Source organism: Nothoprocta perdicaria, unplaced genomic scaffold (assembly GCF_003342845.1).
Source record: "Nothoprocta perdicaria isolate Ctin4 unplaced genomic scaffold, notPer1 scaffold_103, whole genome shotgun sequence".
Taxonomy (NCBI): domain Eukaryota; kingdom Metazoa; phylum Chordata; class Aves; order Tinamiformes; family Tinamidae; genus Nothoprocta; species Nothoprocta perdicaria.
This window is the reverse complement of record NW_020454128.1, coordinates 2,657,751-2,672,642: the sequence shown is the minus strand read 5'-3', so window position 1 is coordinate 2,672,642 and position 14,892 is coordinate 2,657,751. Positions and strand designations below refer to the sequence as shown.

The 14,892-nt window shown below is 38.2% G+C and overlaps 1 long non-coding RNA gene across 1 annotated transcript in view; it reads right to left on the bottom strand.

Annotated features, from left to right (window-relative positions):
• LOC112950994 overlaps positions 1–14,364 on the bottom strand; it is a 15,401-nt gene extending 1,037 nt beyond the window's left edge. The window contains exons 1-2 of the long non-coding RNA XR_003250120.1: positions 14,302–14,364; positions 92–154 (exon numbers count right to left, since the gene is read on the bottom strand). This is a non-coding gene — a long non-coding RNA (uncharacterized LOC112950994). The remainder of the gene's footprint in view (positions 1–91; positions 155–14,301) is intronic.
• Positions 14,365–14,892: the final 528 nt, after the last annotated feature.

Here is a 14,892-nt window from a genome sequence, read left to right as displayed (position 1 = left end):
AAAAAAAAAAAGGAGCTGCTTTTTGAGCGCTTTTTTTCCTTATCCAGCTCCATTTAGTGCGTGTAGGAATTAATGCCCATTTATGACTTACCATAGGTCACAGCTCAGATGCTTCCATCTCTCCGTATGAGAAACATATCTTCGTTTCTGTAGGCTGAAAGAGAAGAAGAATCTGCTAAAAAAAGCTAAATGTTGAGGTTGCTAATACCCAGAGCCTCTCTTTCTATCATGATGTTATTATTAAAACAATAATGATCAAAAATTAAAAAAGCCTAAAGCAAATATCTTTCTGAAGAACAACTTGAAGAAATAAAACAGTAAAATTATACTTTTTTTTTTTTTTTTTTTGCTGTTGTTATCTAACTATTTCTCAGCAGTCCCCACATATGGTATTGAAGACCTTTGGTTTTCAGATTTTTTTCTTTCATCTCTGTGGAAATGAATCAATATTAACAACATTATAGTTTAAAGCAGTGATAATTTTCACTGAGTTCTTGTTTCCTTTGATGTAGATTACTCTCCTACACAAGCTCTCCTTTGCACTTGCTGTTTCATACCTCTCCACCTGAGTATTTAGTAAATCCTTCATTAGATATGATATTACCTTATTTGCCTCTATCCTAGGCTGCCATTAATGTCTTGTTGATATTTCCTTAGAATTTCCCCTAAGACTTACAAATTAACTATAAAAAAGAAGAGATCTGTTGTTGGAAATTCAACAGACCATCATCAGATGTGAAAGTGCTTTAAAGATCTGTTAAGGTGCATAATAGACTCTTGAGAGAAGAGATGGGAGACCCTTTTTTTTTTTCCAGTCTTTAAATCTAGTTCAGAATAAGGACCGTATAATGTACTGCAGTGAATAAACCTCCACTAGCATAGAGCTTGCTTTTTATTTCATTTATACAGTAACAGGAGTAAGCAGTGAGAGAACAAGAAATGGCACAAAGTGACAAAACCACGAGAGCTCTTTATTCTGAATGTAAATCACACAGATGATATTAAGATATAACATTGAATTATTAATAAAATTAGAATCAGGTGACCTAGTTAGTACTSTAACCTCAGCCTTACAGGACGTGGCATATGGAAAGAGCCCTGTAATTCAAACAAGTAGAGGATGATCGTGGTGAGGACAACCCAAGAGGCTGCCTGAAGTTCAGGGTTCTTTGTCAAGACAATTTCACAGAAGCTAATTGGACATAAACTCTGTTATTTTTAATTGCTGATGTGGCTAATTCTGGTTTCAGAAATAGCTTTTCACATTCACAGCTTCCTCTCCGATGTGCAGGTGCTACCTTTAACCTGAAATTACAGAGGTGGGTGGAAGGTATAATTAGGGCTCAGAGATACCAGAGTCTTGATAGTTTTGCAATTGCACCCTATTTCCCTTTCAAGAAGTGGCAATTGGCACTTATAAARACTGAACTTCAGAGTTTTGGCTAAGCATTTGCAAAAGGGATGGGAGAAGGAGCACTTCAGTTTTGGAAGAGCTATGCAAAGGTCTCATCATCCTCCTGGCCCTGATAGACCCCTGTTACAGGTGACCTGTTAGAGGAGCCTGATCACCTGTTTGCWTTTAAACCATTTCTGTATTCACCTCCTCTCTGCTTTGCTCTAAAATGTTTATTTTTCTATATCTGAAAGTTTGTGTATTTTCATGCGAGGCAATATTTTTGACATTTTGAAAGTCCAATGCAAACARCATTATTTAAAAAACACCACAGCACATACTGCTGCTTTAACATGGGTTAGTGTCAAGATGAGGGGAAAGGTTTTTACTTACTTGGCTTAATGTTGTGTAGGGAGTTGGTCTTCCAGCTTCTCAAGTTTTGTGTAAGTGGATAATGCCTAGAGAGTCCTTTGGCTCCGAGGTGATGGTCTCTCTTGTCCAGCTTTGGTGCTTGTAGGTGCTCCTCACTAGGGTGCTCCTGGTCCCTTTTCACAGGCAGAGGCAATGATGACCTCTTTTAAACAGTAGTTCAAGGTGTGTGGATGAAAGGAATTAGATCCAGGCTTTTTGTTTTGCTGCAAATGTTTCAGAAGTGGGTAAATCCTATCTGAAGGTGTTTCTGGCATTTAAATTCCATTGWTGAAATTAATCCTTGAAGGAGGATTAAAATGCGGTGAACAAAAGCTACTCCACTTCTGAATGTTGCCCTTGGCACTGTGCTTTACTTATGTTCATTAACTTTTAAGTTCACTGTTCTCTGCACATAGGAGAGAGGAAGATGCACGTGGAGGGTGTCTGTACTCATGCAAACTTGGCCATTGTTTTCCAGCACTTTCTTAGACCAACGCTCAACAAAGAAACAGGCTCTTTTAAAAATAAAATTTATTATTTTATTATTTATTATCATTTATTATATTTATTATTATATTATTTATTATTATTATTATTTATTTTAAATTTGTTCAGCATATGCATTATTTCTGAATATTTTTTGATTCCTGATCAGTTAGGGCCTGAGCAGTAGCCTGGTTGTCCCCGCATAGTTATTTTGAACAGGTAGAATTTTTTATAGTCAGCTCTTGTTTATGTTCTCTCAGAAATCGCTCAGAACAGAAACACTACCAGGAAAATGAAATTTGCTCTGGGCTTATATTTTTGTTGTGAGTTATAGAGATTCTGCCAGGTAAGWGTTTGTGGACTCACACAGCTTTAAAGATTGCACCTAATGCCTTGATGCCATAAATATGGGACTTTGATTCGCACTTTCTAGGAGCCACAAGGTTAGGAAAAGGACTCAATTTCCCAGCATGTCTGCAGTAGAGCGATAAAATTCTTTATTCTTCAGTAGCTGTATGCTGGAAAAAGCTCTTACCCATACAAAAGTCACTGTCTAATGAGCACTTTACAACTTYTCTTGTCTGACTAACTGCACAATATCTAATATCTAATACAAAATCTTGTATAAAATCTAATACAAAAGCTTRATTTGTTAAAGGATAAATGCTCATTGAGACAGAATGGCAACATTAGATTCCCACCTTGGGCCCTTACTGAATACTGCAGGATTATGAACTGTGTGTTCTGGTTCACTCCTCTCTTAAAGAGCGATAAGTAGACATATGATCTTCATATATTATGAGATGTTTTCCTGCTTAAATTAAAAACAAAATTACCAAGCTGCTGAATTTTTTTGACAGCAGCAAGTGCCCTGCCCTTGGAGTTTGCTGAAAAAGAAAGAATACTATAGAAAATTAGAGGGGTGAGGAAGCAGAGTTCAGCATTCAAACTCAACTGAAGTATCAGTGAGAGCAGTGAAGCCCTGATTTCAAGGGCAAGTTCTTGTTGAATCACTCTAAGATACTTTTAAATTCTTTTTCCCAGTTAATGTGAGCCTGAGAAATCATAGTTCACTGCCGCAACATGTCCAGATTCCTCTTTTAATCAACAGGCCAATGTGATTTCTTGCACTGCAGACATCAGGGCTTTTTCCTGGAATAAAGAAATATTAACAGTATTTGTAGTCATTCAGTGTTTCCTCCTATAATGGATTCTGCGGCACTTAGCATGCACCTATCTATGTTTTTATCTTGCTGCCCATCATCCTGGTATCTGAGCTTTTCCCATCAAAAGAAAAATCTCTTTCCCTGAAGTACTGATGATGAGAACGGGTAGGTTGTTTGCATTAAAAAAAAGCAAGAAGAAAACTAGAAAGACACAGATAAATGAAGAAAAGGCAGTTGCATTTAGCAGAATAATTTCTCATAAGCCAAGTCAAAAAATGGACTGCAGAAGGCAATGGGCGTTCTCCAGGTGACTGGAAATGACAGTCATGCTTGGAGTAGCTGSGCAAAGACTCCACTGTGGTTTTGAGGACCTCCATTTCCATTGCCTTTGGATCACATTCTCTTGAAACTGGGAACCATAAATTCCTGTAGAATTAATGGAGCACTTCTATTCCAAGGTTTAAAAAAGAATTTTAAGCTACTGCTTTGAAGATATCTATGAATCTTTTTACCTGCAGGTCCAGCATTTTCTTTATTTGAGTACATCTGCCAGTTTGTCCTTTCACCAGGTCCTTTAATCCATCATTTACAGTTGGAAGACTGAGACTAAGAGCTACCATGTCGCTCTTCCCAGAAGAGCATCTGTGGCAAAATCAGCACTTAAAATCATGTCTCCTGTTACTTAGTCCATTGGATTTAACTAAAGCTGTTGCTTTAAACCAAGTCATCTCTGACCTTTTCAAGAGATCTAAAAAGTTTACTTACCCGTAGGGGTGTTTTGAAGCTTAATTAATGTTTGTAAAGTGCCTTGAGTTCTTTAGATGAAAGCACTTTGGGTTATTAATATTAATACTAACAGATGAACCCCTGCAACAATCTAGTACAGTAGGATGAATTAACATGAAGCAAGCAATCAACAACAACAAATCAAACCCACAATGCCATCGTAGCCTAGGGCAATGCATACAGCTGGTGGTCTGATAGATGTGACAGATGAATCCACTGATATTCTCTTCAGTCATTTCCATTGTAAATTAAACTGTCCCTCATGTCCTCAGAACAACAGCATTTCAGCCAAAAGTCACCTGCAGCATTAACTTGTTTTTTCCAGTTGAGGCTGCTTTCTGTACCTTCTTCTACAGAACGTACTCAAACAAGACACAAGCTTTTTGAGCACAAGACTCAATCCCCAAAGTCCAATTTTTAAGAGTTTTCTCTCTTTTTTTTATTTCTTTTTTTCTGCCAAGGTGCATTAATTTATACAAGAACTGCTAAGGTCAAAGTGTTTGTCCTAAGCGTGATTCTGTGATTAATAATCTCAAAGTGATACARGATAATTTTGTGAAAGGGCAATGCAAACCACAAAAACGTAAATTTTTCCTTAGAGATTTTTTGCATTATGAAATGATTTGTTTGTTGACATGCTTGGTCATCAAGCAGTCTAGTTCTTGTTTTTATAGTTCATAATTCCCAATAAATCCTAATTCCCACATTAAATCTTAGAATCTTGGGTATTTCCTTACTTTGCAAGGAAAATGACAATAGCTMTAGAATTCTTTTTCTTTTTTAAAGCTGCTTCGTTACAAACGAGTGACATTCTTTCTGCCTTCTAATGCCCAAAAATAATGAACTTAATACAGAAATGAAAAATCAATGCTGATTAGTTCTGACCATTTTAATTCATATGATAGATTCCCTTGCAACTTAGCTGACTTTGGCATGTACAGAGAACTGTGAGTTTGAATTTTAATTGAGTCAAAGAAATGACTGCTGTTTAGATTGGAAATATGCAGCACCTCTTATTTGAGTATCGCAATGTCACATATTTTGCTTAGTTTTAGGGCACTCTTTTCTGCCTGTTTTTATTAAAACGTGGATTTGGGGGAGTGGAGCTTGGGGAGACTACGTGGATTGCCCTAGGTCAAATACTACTTTGTATGGAGTAGAGGGGTATCRAGGATGAGCAGTGTGAGGGATAAAGCAAATAACTGTTATTCCAGACACCAACACGGCCCTTCATCCCTGCCTGGCCTGTTAGGGGAATGTCTTCCCTTCCCTACACCTTCTCTGACTTTGTCCATCTTCTGAACAGCTTTCTACTCTTCCCATCACCTCCTAATTCACTTAACAACCATTTCTTTACACCTRTATTTACCTTTCTTGACATGGATTGCAAAGGCCCGTGGTTTTCCTACTGACTTTGCTCATTTTTTTTGTATTATTTTAGCTGCCTAGCATGTCAGCTACTTTTTCTTTTTTTTCCCCGTGTTTATGATTCAAGGAGCTTTTTCCCTAATGTATCTCAGCTATTAGCTTTTGTCTCTGATTCTTCTGCTGCATGAATTGCTAGATTGTGGTGACTAAGGTTCCCTATACTTGATGTTATTCAGTCATATTATGCTAGTTCTTTCTTTCCCCACAAGGTCATGCCAAGCAGAGGAGAAAATAARGAATAGTATATAACCTTAATACCCTAAGTAAGTAGGGTATTTTTTTTTTCTTGTCCATCTTGCAAAGCTGCATGTCATAATCAATATTGCTTGTCTAAATGAGTAGCACTTTGTAAATTCAGTTCATTTCTTCAAAGATTTGATACAGTTTCCACTCAAGTAATTTTTTTTCTTAGTCTTGAACGTCACATCAGTTTTTATCCAACATATAAACAAAGCAAAGTAGCTGATGCACCTGAAGGTGCTTAATAAGCTTTATAAGTTTATAAGAAGTATTTCAATGGAACCGAGTTTCCAGTTGGGGAATTTAATAGCTACCCGGTTCTTGAAGTATAAGTTTAGTATAAATTTTCTGAAGATCAAGTCCAGCCATTGGTGTTTTAAATAGTCTTGAAAGTGTCAGTTTACCCACTCTTACAATCAGACTCTTTTTATATCACCTTCTGACAGCAATCTTAAATTCAAGCACTCAGATATTTAGTAGTCGGAAAAAATGTTGGTAGTTTTTAGAAGATAGTGTTACTTTAAACCGCTCTGAGCAATGCAGATTAGTAATTTAACTTTCAGAAATGTGTCGCATTCAGCATAATCACTGTGATTACAGGAATATCCAATGTTTTCAATATGAATATTAAATACCCTCAAATTCAGGAAAGGATCATTCATTGCATTATAGGTGAACTGTTTTTTCTTCATTTCTTCGTATTTCAAGTGCAGCAGAAGAATGGGCTAGAAAGTGTCTGAAGTCAGAAATGAATCCCAGTCCTTCAATTCTGTGGCAAATAATTGGCCCCTGAAGGAATTGGCTGTTCAGTTGTTCTCTTAGCTGTCGTGTGTGTACGTTGGCTGTGTTTTTTATAGTTGCTTCACAGCAATATATTTTGACGGAGGCCCTAAGGACGTAAACCTCAGAGGAGGGGGAGAAGAACACACCAGGTTGAGAGGTCAAGGTAACACGAACCAGAGCTCTGCTCAGTTCAGATGCCCACAAGGGAGCAAACTGCAAGTGTTTTAGAAAATTGCCTTGTGCTCTTAGGGAGGTAACTTCTCAGGCAGGGCTTTATCATTCATGCTACCCAGTGTCTGAGGCATTTCACTCATTACCCTTTAAACCTTAGAGCCAAGCTCTTGTTTCGCTGTACGTATACCAGTGTGGGGATTAAAAGGAGCTGTGTAAGCAATATCCATTTGTTTTTTAGAAATAGTTGTTTGCTTCCAGAACATGCATATACTTGGATTTCAAAGGAGTGAGGARGAATTTCATTTAAAACTGCTCTCCCACAGGATGAGTGGAAGTAAAAGATTTACCAAGGCTTTGCTGATTAAAATTTATCAGGAGTATAGAGAAATCGTTCACAGTGCTTACTGATTTAGGAATGTAAGTCTCAGTTATAAAAGTGTCATCAGCTTAGGAGGCTGCAAGTTGGGTAGTCCATACTTAGGTCAGCACAGCAGTGAGCTTAATAGTAGTGTTCTTCCGTATGTTCAAGTCACAACTCCCAGTTTATGCACCTGGATCAGTAGTGCCTTCAGTGCAGATGTAATTAAGCAAGTGTTTAATCCCTTGTTAAATTAGTCTCTTAGGTTTTTCTCCTGTAGTCTACCATTACTATTCCAGTCCAGAAAAATCATGGAGAAAAGAAATGAATGCTGAAACCCTAGCCTGGCAGGTTCAGACTATATCAGCCATGCTAAGTAGATTTGTGGAATCTAATCAAACTTGTGTGAAACAACGTAGATTTAAGCAGAGCCTGCTGGAAAACAGCAATGAATTCCCAACATCACATCTCCAGGAAAAAAAAAGAAAAATAAAGAGAATAAAACTGTACTTCCAAGAAGACAGTATGTGGCAGTTTTCCCAAGCAATGGCTTGACTGCTGTAGTTCAGAGCACTCATCAAATGTACATGTGGTCTGGTCATAAAGAGAAAAGCTCTTCAATCAGTTGCAATGCTAAATGGAGGAGTAATGAAATACCTTGGAAAAAAATCTGAGTGCTAAGAACCTCCCAAAGGCTTACACATAAATGTATTCTAATTGTTCTAATGCTTGACACAAAAGACTGACTTTCAAAACTTTTTAGTAGACTTTTAAAGATAKTCTTAAGTGTTATGTAATAGCTGCACTTATAGAACTATTTCAGGGATTTAAATTCTTTTTGTTAAATCTGGAATCCTAGATAGAGCAGCAAAATAACACTGTTCTATTTGGTTCCATGATTGTTAAATACAGAATGTGAAACAGTATTGATAAAGAGTTCATTGCTTAAAAGGTTACTTTCCTAGAAATAAAAAGGAGGCAAGTAATGTTTGCTGTGCCAGGACTCATTTCCTCTGCCTACAAGGGACAATAAGCATGGGATTTGAAAGGTCATTGGTTCTTTTGTATGCTAATAAACAATTAGTACGGCTGAGGGGACAGAAYGGGGAGATGAGGCATCAACTGCTTTAGACTGTTTTTCTGAGCAAATTAACAATTCATGACAAGTAGGGTAACATCTCAATGATTTCTTAACCATCTCTTCAGTCTGTGAAAATATTGCTGTTTAATCAGCTCTGGCTAATAATTATTTTTCTCCTTGACAAGAATGTTCTGGGACTTTGTTTCACCCCTGAGATTATTATTTTTTTACTGTAACATTTTACAGGTGATAAGGAAAAAAGATTTAGAAAAAGAAAATAACTGGTTGTTCCTTCCAGGCAGTTACAACRGTATATGCATGTGAAATACATGTGCGCAGAATCTAAATTTGATGTTACTTTATTGCAGTGGTAGATGCGGAGTTTAACTCATGGTCGTAATTATATGGTCTTTCCCTTGCCACCACACAGAAACTGTCCTTCTGGTTGGCATCTAGAAAGTCAAAGAGTTGATGTAGTAGCTGGAAAGACCTGGCCTCCTGCACGCCACAAATTGCAATTTAAATAGTAAACCCAAAAGACTTTTCTCTCCCTTTTCTGAATTGCTCCAGAACACCTGCAGGCTAGCAACCTCCCCGCTCAATCTTCGGAAAACACATTTTAGACTCCCTGAAATGACTTTTACCTCTCCTATTTCTTTATCCGTCTCTCATAATSTTTCTGTCTGCCATTGGATGCCCGAAAATATTTTTTTAGTACKTTTCCACAATACAGGAATATTAGGTGAACATTTTTTTTCAAACAACAGCAAAGCTGCTGCTACTGCAGGTATGAGTGGAAGCCACTGGGGTGGCTGGGAAGGCCACAAGCAAGCTGCACGTRCCCTTTTCTGCCTGCACCCAGTTTTTCTGTTAGTGTTTTGTTGTGTTGCATGGGAAGGGGACCCATTTTAGCAGCTTGTTTTGCTCCTGGGAATGTCTGGCTGACATTGTTCCTCTTGCTCTGTTCAAYGATGAAATGGAAAATAGGCATGAAATCCTTAACTGGCAATAATCTGGTCAAAAGTACAACAGTTCACTCAAGTTATGGAGATGAGCGCTGAGAGTCTATCGTGTTAGCTGCTACATACTACATATTTGATACAGAACACCTAGGAGCTATCCTAGAGGCTTTATTCCTTGTGATTTCCTACCTKGACCTGGTTGGAACGAATGATCTAGTATTTAAGAAGCTCTGTAGTAATGACCAAACTTCACATTATTTTCAAATTATAGTTGAAAGACGGCTACTTKGGCTGTACTTAACTCACCAGGTGAAAATGCAGAGCTGTTATTCGTAGGCCCTGAACCAACAGACACGAAAATCAGTGGAAATTTTTCAACAGTTTCAGTTAAGCTCCGAATAGTCTCTGCTACAAGCAACATTGCATATCCTTTCTTGTCATAGTAAATAAAGCTAGTTTTGATTCTTTTTGTTATGCAATAAATTTCCCAAGCTGAAGACCTGTTTTATTTCAGCTGTTGTGTTTTTGGAGGCTATGCATAAATGTTCAAAAGCTTATTTTCTAATTTTGTCATTTTCTTCTGAAATTCTCTGTACACTGTTTACTTAAGAAATGAAATTGCTCTTTGTTTTTCTTTCTGGATAAGCTGTGGGGAACCTTTCATTTGAACATATTCAAGCAGTGTAAGTCAGACCAATAACACAAAGTCAAAACCATTTCAGGGAAAGTGCTATCATAAATGCTAACTGAGATTAATGAGCTTAGAGGCAGTTTATAGAGAAAGCATCCGAAACACAGGATGTATATTGCAAGATACATTCTGTAAAAACATATTACTGCAGTGTTATGTTGTTGGATTCATAGATCAGTTTTAACTGTGAGTCTTGGTTATGCCCTGCAAGCTACTTTATTAATATTAACTGGTAGTTGAGAGCAGCAAATTTCCATCGAACTTAAACTTTCAATGTATTTCAATTAGTGGATGAATATGACGTTATTATGTTTAAGTCAATCATTTTCCAAGTGTTTCACAGCTTTTAAAAAAAGACTTTGACTCTGCAAAATTTGGAAAATACTCTAAAGCTTTCACTGCAGACAAAAGCTGTTAATACAATTATTTTAGTCACATTGCATTTGGCAAAAAAAAGATTTTTTTTTTCAGTATTTATCTCACATGTGCATTGAGTAAATATAATTTATATAGGGGTAATTCTAGAATTCATTCAGCACAGTAATATTAAATGTCTTACGTTAATGGATTTGTTACTGCTACCATCCAAAAAATGGGGAGTAGTTGTTGTCCACAATTTACATAATGAAATTATAATYGCATAATTATAGATAATATTTATTTAATTTAATTAATATAATTTATAAATAAATTATTAATAAATACATTTAATTTGTTTATTGAAAGGTGTTTACCATTCAACAGTATTGATCTACTGTTCCTGGTCTATTGTTAATTGTCTGATGCAGTGGGATTCTGTTCCAACATGCACATCACCAGGAAATCCTAGTTTTGAACCCTCACATTTTTAGAGACCAGTGTTCAAGAGGGACTTCTAACACATATGTGGACACAACACGTATTYGTCCACAAATACGTAGACATAACATTAAATAAAGCTCTTTATTTCTTGCAAGCTAAGTTCATTTCTGCCTATCTGTGCTTCTGTCCTTGGTTTCTTTCCATCACTGCCCTCACTAATGAACTGTGAAAGCTGACATTTCCAATAAGGAAYAATTAAAACTCAAAGCAAATGAAATGAAGTCATTCATTTATAAAATAATAGCTAACTTATAAGATGATGAAAAATTATTACAAGTCACGTGTAAAAAAAAATGGAGTAAATTAAGTCTCACTCTATTCATGTTCTTCAAATACTTTGATTACTCATAAAAATTAATCAGGAAACATCCTGATTAGCTAACATTAGTTAATTTACATATAAGCCATTAGTGTGTGTAAATATATATATATGTGTATATATATATGTGTATACTTCACAAGAAGTACAGGACAGAAACCTTTCAGAGTGTTGCAGTAAGGCACTACAACAATTTAATCCAGATGACAGGAGAAATATATAATCCTTGGATGCCAATTAGATGGAGCAAGTCCGCGCTCTGGGGTTCTCTCCACCCTGGTGGAWGGAATTTGCTGGACTCTTCCCCTCTGTTTTCTGTCCTGTGCTTTATGTCCATCTCTGTGTATCAAGAGAACAAGGACGGTAGCAAGAACCGACCRTGGTAGAGCTGATTCAGTAAATACTGTGGACAGTTCTCCAAGCAATGTATGATTTCAGCTCTTTACTGTTATCCCTCCTAACGACAGACTTCACTTGAAGCAGCAGCAGTTCAAGTCTAAATGTTCACCACATTTCCAGGGTTTAAATGTTTTCACATAGACATAAAATTTCCTTCCTATACAATAAGCTTTACCTAAGATTTTTTAAGATCTTTACCTAAGACTTGAATTTTTGAGAGGTACATTATTTCACATGCAATCCAGCCACTCACATTTGTTGCTTTTGCAGTTAGACTTTTCAGGCCATCTGTCCACCATGCACACAACAGGCATTTTACTTTAAATCCAAATGCGGACAAATATGTAAGCAATGTTGGAACAGAATAAAATAGAATAGACATTCCTTGGTACTGAGGGAATGCTGATTTGCTATGAGTGATGTGAGCATAACGTTTGCCATGTCACTTCATCCACTTTTATTTGGAAAAGCTTTTTAAATTTGTCTGTGAGTCTCTGAAGGCCCAAGTTAACTTTGGAATCCATTCTTTAGGGGAATTGCAGAATTCTCAGCTCTGCTATAAGTATTGGATTTTAATTTAAATTAATCTTAAAAAAAAGAAAGAAAGAAAAAATCTTCTTGCCTATATCTAAGGAGACTACAGAGACAAGAAGGACCATGTTGAAAAAAAAAACATTGATTTTCTCAACTATGTTTAAAGTCCTTTCCCTTTGTAAAACAAATAACCTGAATAAATATGTCAGGGATGATTAAAACTTCATTAAAAACTGTAAACAGAGTACAAAGAAGAAAAGAGAAGGAAATGAAAAAAGCTTGGCTGAACTGAATAATGGTAATAATAAAAGCACTAAACAATATTGGTAGTTAAAAGCCCTTTTAAAGTGAATGTACCACTGAGATGGGAAGCAGAGCTGCTGTCACCTATCACTGGAGATGGAGATCTCTTTTCAATAATTTGATAATACTTTAATGAAGAAATTAATGACATTATCTGGGAAATGGAGGCCATAGATAAAGCCAGTTCCTCACCAGTTCTGAAATCTAATGAGAGAAGTCTCTTTGCTGGTCAGCAATGATGCATGTCTTGAGCAGCAGGTCCTGGTCTGCCTAGGAGCAGGCACAACCACGTAGGGCACCATTCCAGCACTGCATGCATGGTGTACTTCACAATATTGATGCAAAAAACAGCTTTAAAATGGACAATTGGGCAGTCTGCTTTACTGAGGTGAGCAGACTGTGGCATATATGTCTTAAAAAAGCAAGAGAAAACAACTCCATTTGTTAAAGTGGCATACTTTAAAGTGGCATACTTTAAAGGATAAATCAACAAAAAAGGAGAAATACTGTTACAGAGAAGCAGCAGATTTTGAGAAGAGGACATTTTGCTAATGCACTGCCAATGGATGAAATCTCTATTCTCAAACTTTTTAGATTTAAATAGAGAAGAGGGGTTTACACAGATAAAGGAAGATAAAAGCTATGAAAGAAAGACGTGAATAGAGGGCAGGGAAAAGTGAATGTAGAGAAGTAATATTTTTGGGGCAAACAGCAGGATCAGAAGAAGGAATTACAGTTTTGAATTGAAGGTAAAATTTAATACAAGAGCAGCACTGGCATCTGACTTAGAGCAAGCAGCTTGTGATGATCACTGTTGYTTGGCTTTGACAGAAGGATGTAGCAATAAATAGTATAATTGTGTTCTTGGCCTTTCAGTCAAGATCAAGCGATGGAATTTTAATAACAAGACCTTTATCCAAGGCTCCAGAGATAATTGAGATAGTGATGAATAAACCCGTGTGTTTTCAGAGCAGAGTCCTGTGTATCCTATACAGATTGCACAGCCTGTACAGCACGACAGATAGCTCTTCTGGAGGAGCAGCATTATTTCTCCTCTAGAACAYAGTTATTGCTCTTCCAAATGCATCCAGTGTGGAAGGCCATACACCCTAATTCTTTCCAAGCTGGCAGAAACGTGCTTGCCTAATCATATTGTCAAACAGAGACAAGTTCCCTACATCAGGGCTAGGATTTCATTTATAAATAAAAGGTATTTTTCAGTCTTTGGTTAATATTAACATAAATGTCATTGTTATACTTGAGCCCTGTACAGACCGCAATTTGTTTTTCCCTAACAACAGCAATAGCTTCACCTTGATCTGCTCAGCAGTGTTCATTTCCTGCTAATAAGTCCCTCTGTTTAAGTTTGTGCAGTTTGCATAGATCACAAGCAGTTCAAATTTGATTATCAAGATGCCTCATGTATGATCCTGCAAATGGATCGATTGGCAGTGGRATCATTTTCAGTGTCTCCCCGTTCATATTTTATAAAATTGATTACACTGGCATTGAAGGGAAAGCTGCAAGTCTTACCTGCACTTGAATTGCCTCCACAAGGCGCTGCAAACCTGGAAGCAGGTCCACATCTTTCTTTCTGATGTTGAAAGAAAGGCTAAATTTGCAGTTGGCACGGGGAGATCTAACGTATTTCAGCTGCCACAGCCTGCAGCGGGGGCTTGATGTTGCCAGGGCTCGAGAGCATTCGTGCGCCCAAACCCTCTGCCTGCGTGCTTGGCCTGAGGAAAATAATCCATTTTTCTGAACCTGCAGGTCAGTCCCGTGGGGAGGGAACTCTTTGATCGTGTGGGGCACTGAGGGTTATTGCCTCTACAGAGGCTCGTCTGGTAGTCAGAGTGAGGCCGGGGCTGTGCAGCGTGGTGGGGGGGATGGTGAAAGTTGGGCCGTGATTCAAATTCAAGTCCTTACCAAGCGCCTAGTGCGGTTCCAACGGTTCCAACGGCTTTAACGGTCRGGAGGGCTGGCAGTGCGGGCGAGGRAAGCGGTGCCATGGGGGCTGTGCGGGTCCGCGGCACGGAGAAGCTTCCGGAAAATGGTGCCCTGGCTCTGCGAGCTGACGGAGCTGCTGCAGGGGAGCGTGGATACGCAGAGACACGCTAGACTCTCAGTCTCTGTACACGCTGAGCTCTCTGTCTCAGTCCCTGCCACGCTTTGCTCAGTCTTTAAGACTGAGAGAGCTGGGCCTGTTCAGCCTGGAGAAGAGGAGGCTGAGGGGGGACCTGATCAGCCTGTATAAAGAAGGGAGGGAGGCGGGGGGGGGGGGGGGGCCTCTTTGCAGCGGTGGCCAGCGACAGGACTAGAGGAAATGGCCACAAGCTGAGGCACCAAAAGTCCCCCAGGAGCTTAAGAAAACATTTCTTAACAGTGAGGGTACCAGAGCCCTGGAACAGGCTGCCCAGAGAGGTTGTGGAGTCTCCTTCTTTGGAGATCTTTAAAACCCGCTTGGGTGCAGCCATGTGCCCCGTGCTCTGGGTGACCCTGCGTGAGTCACTAGATGAC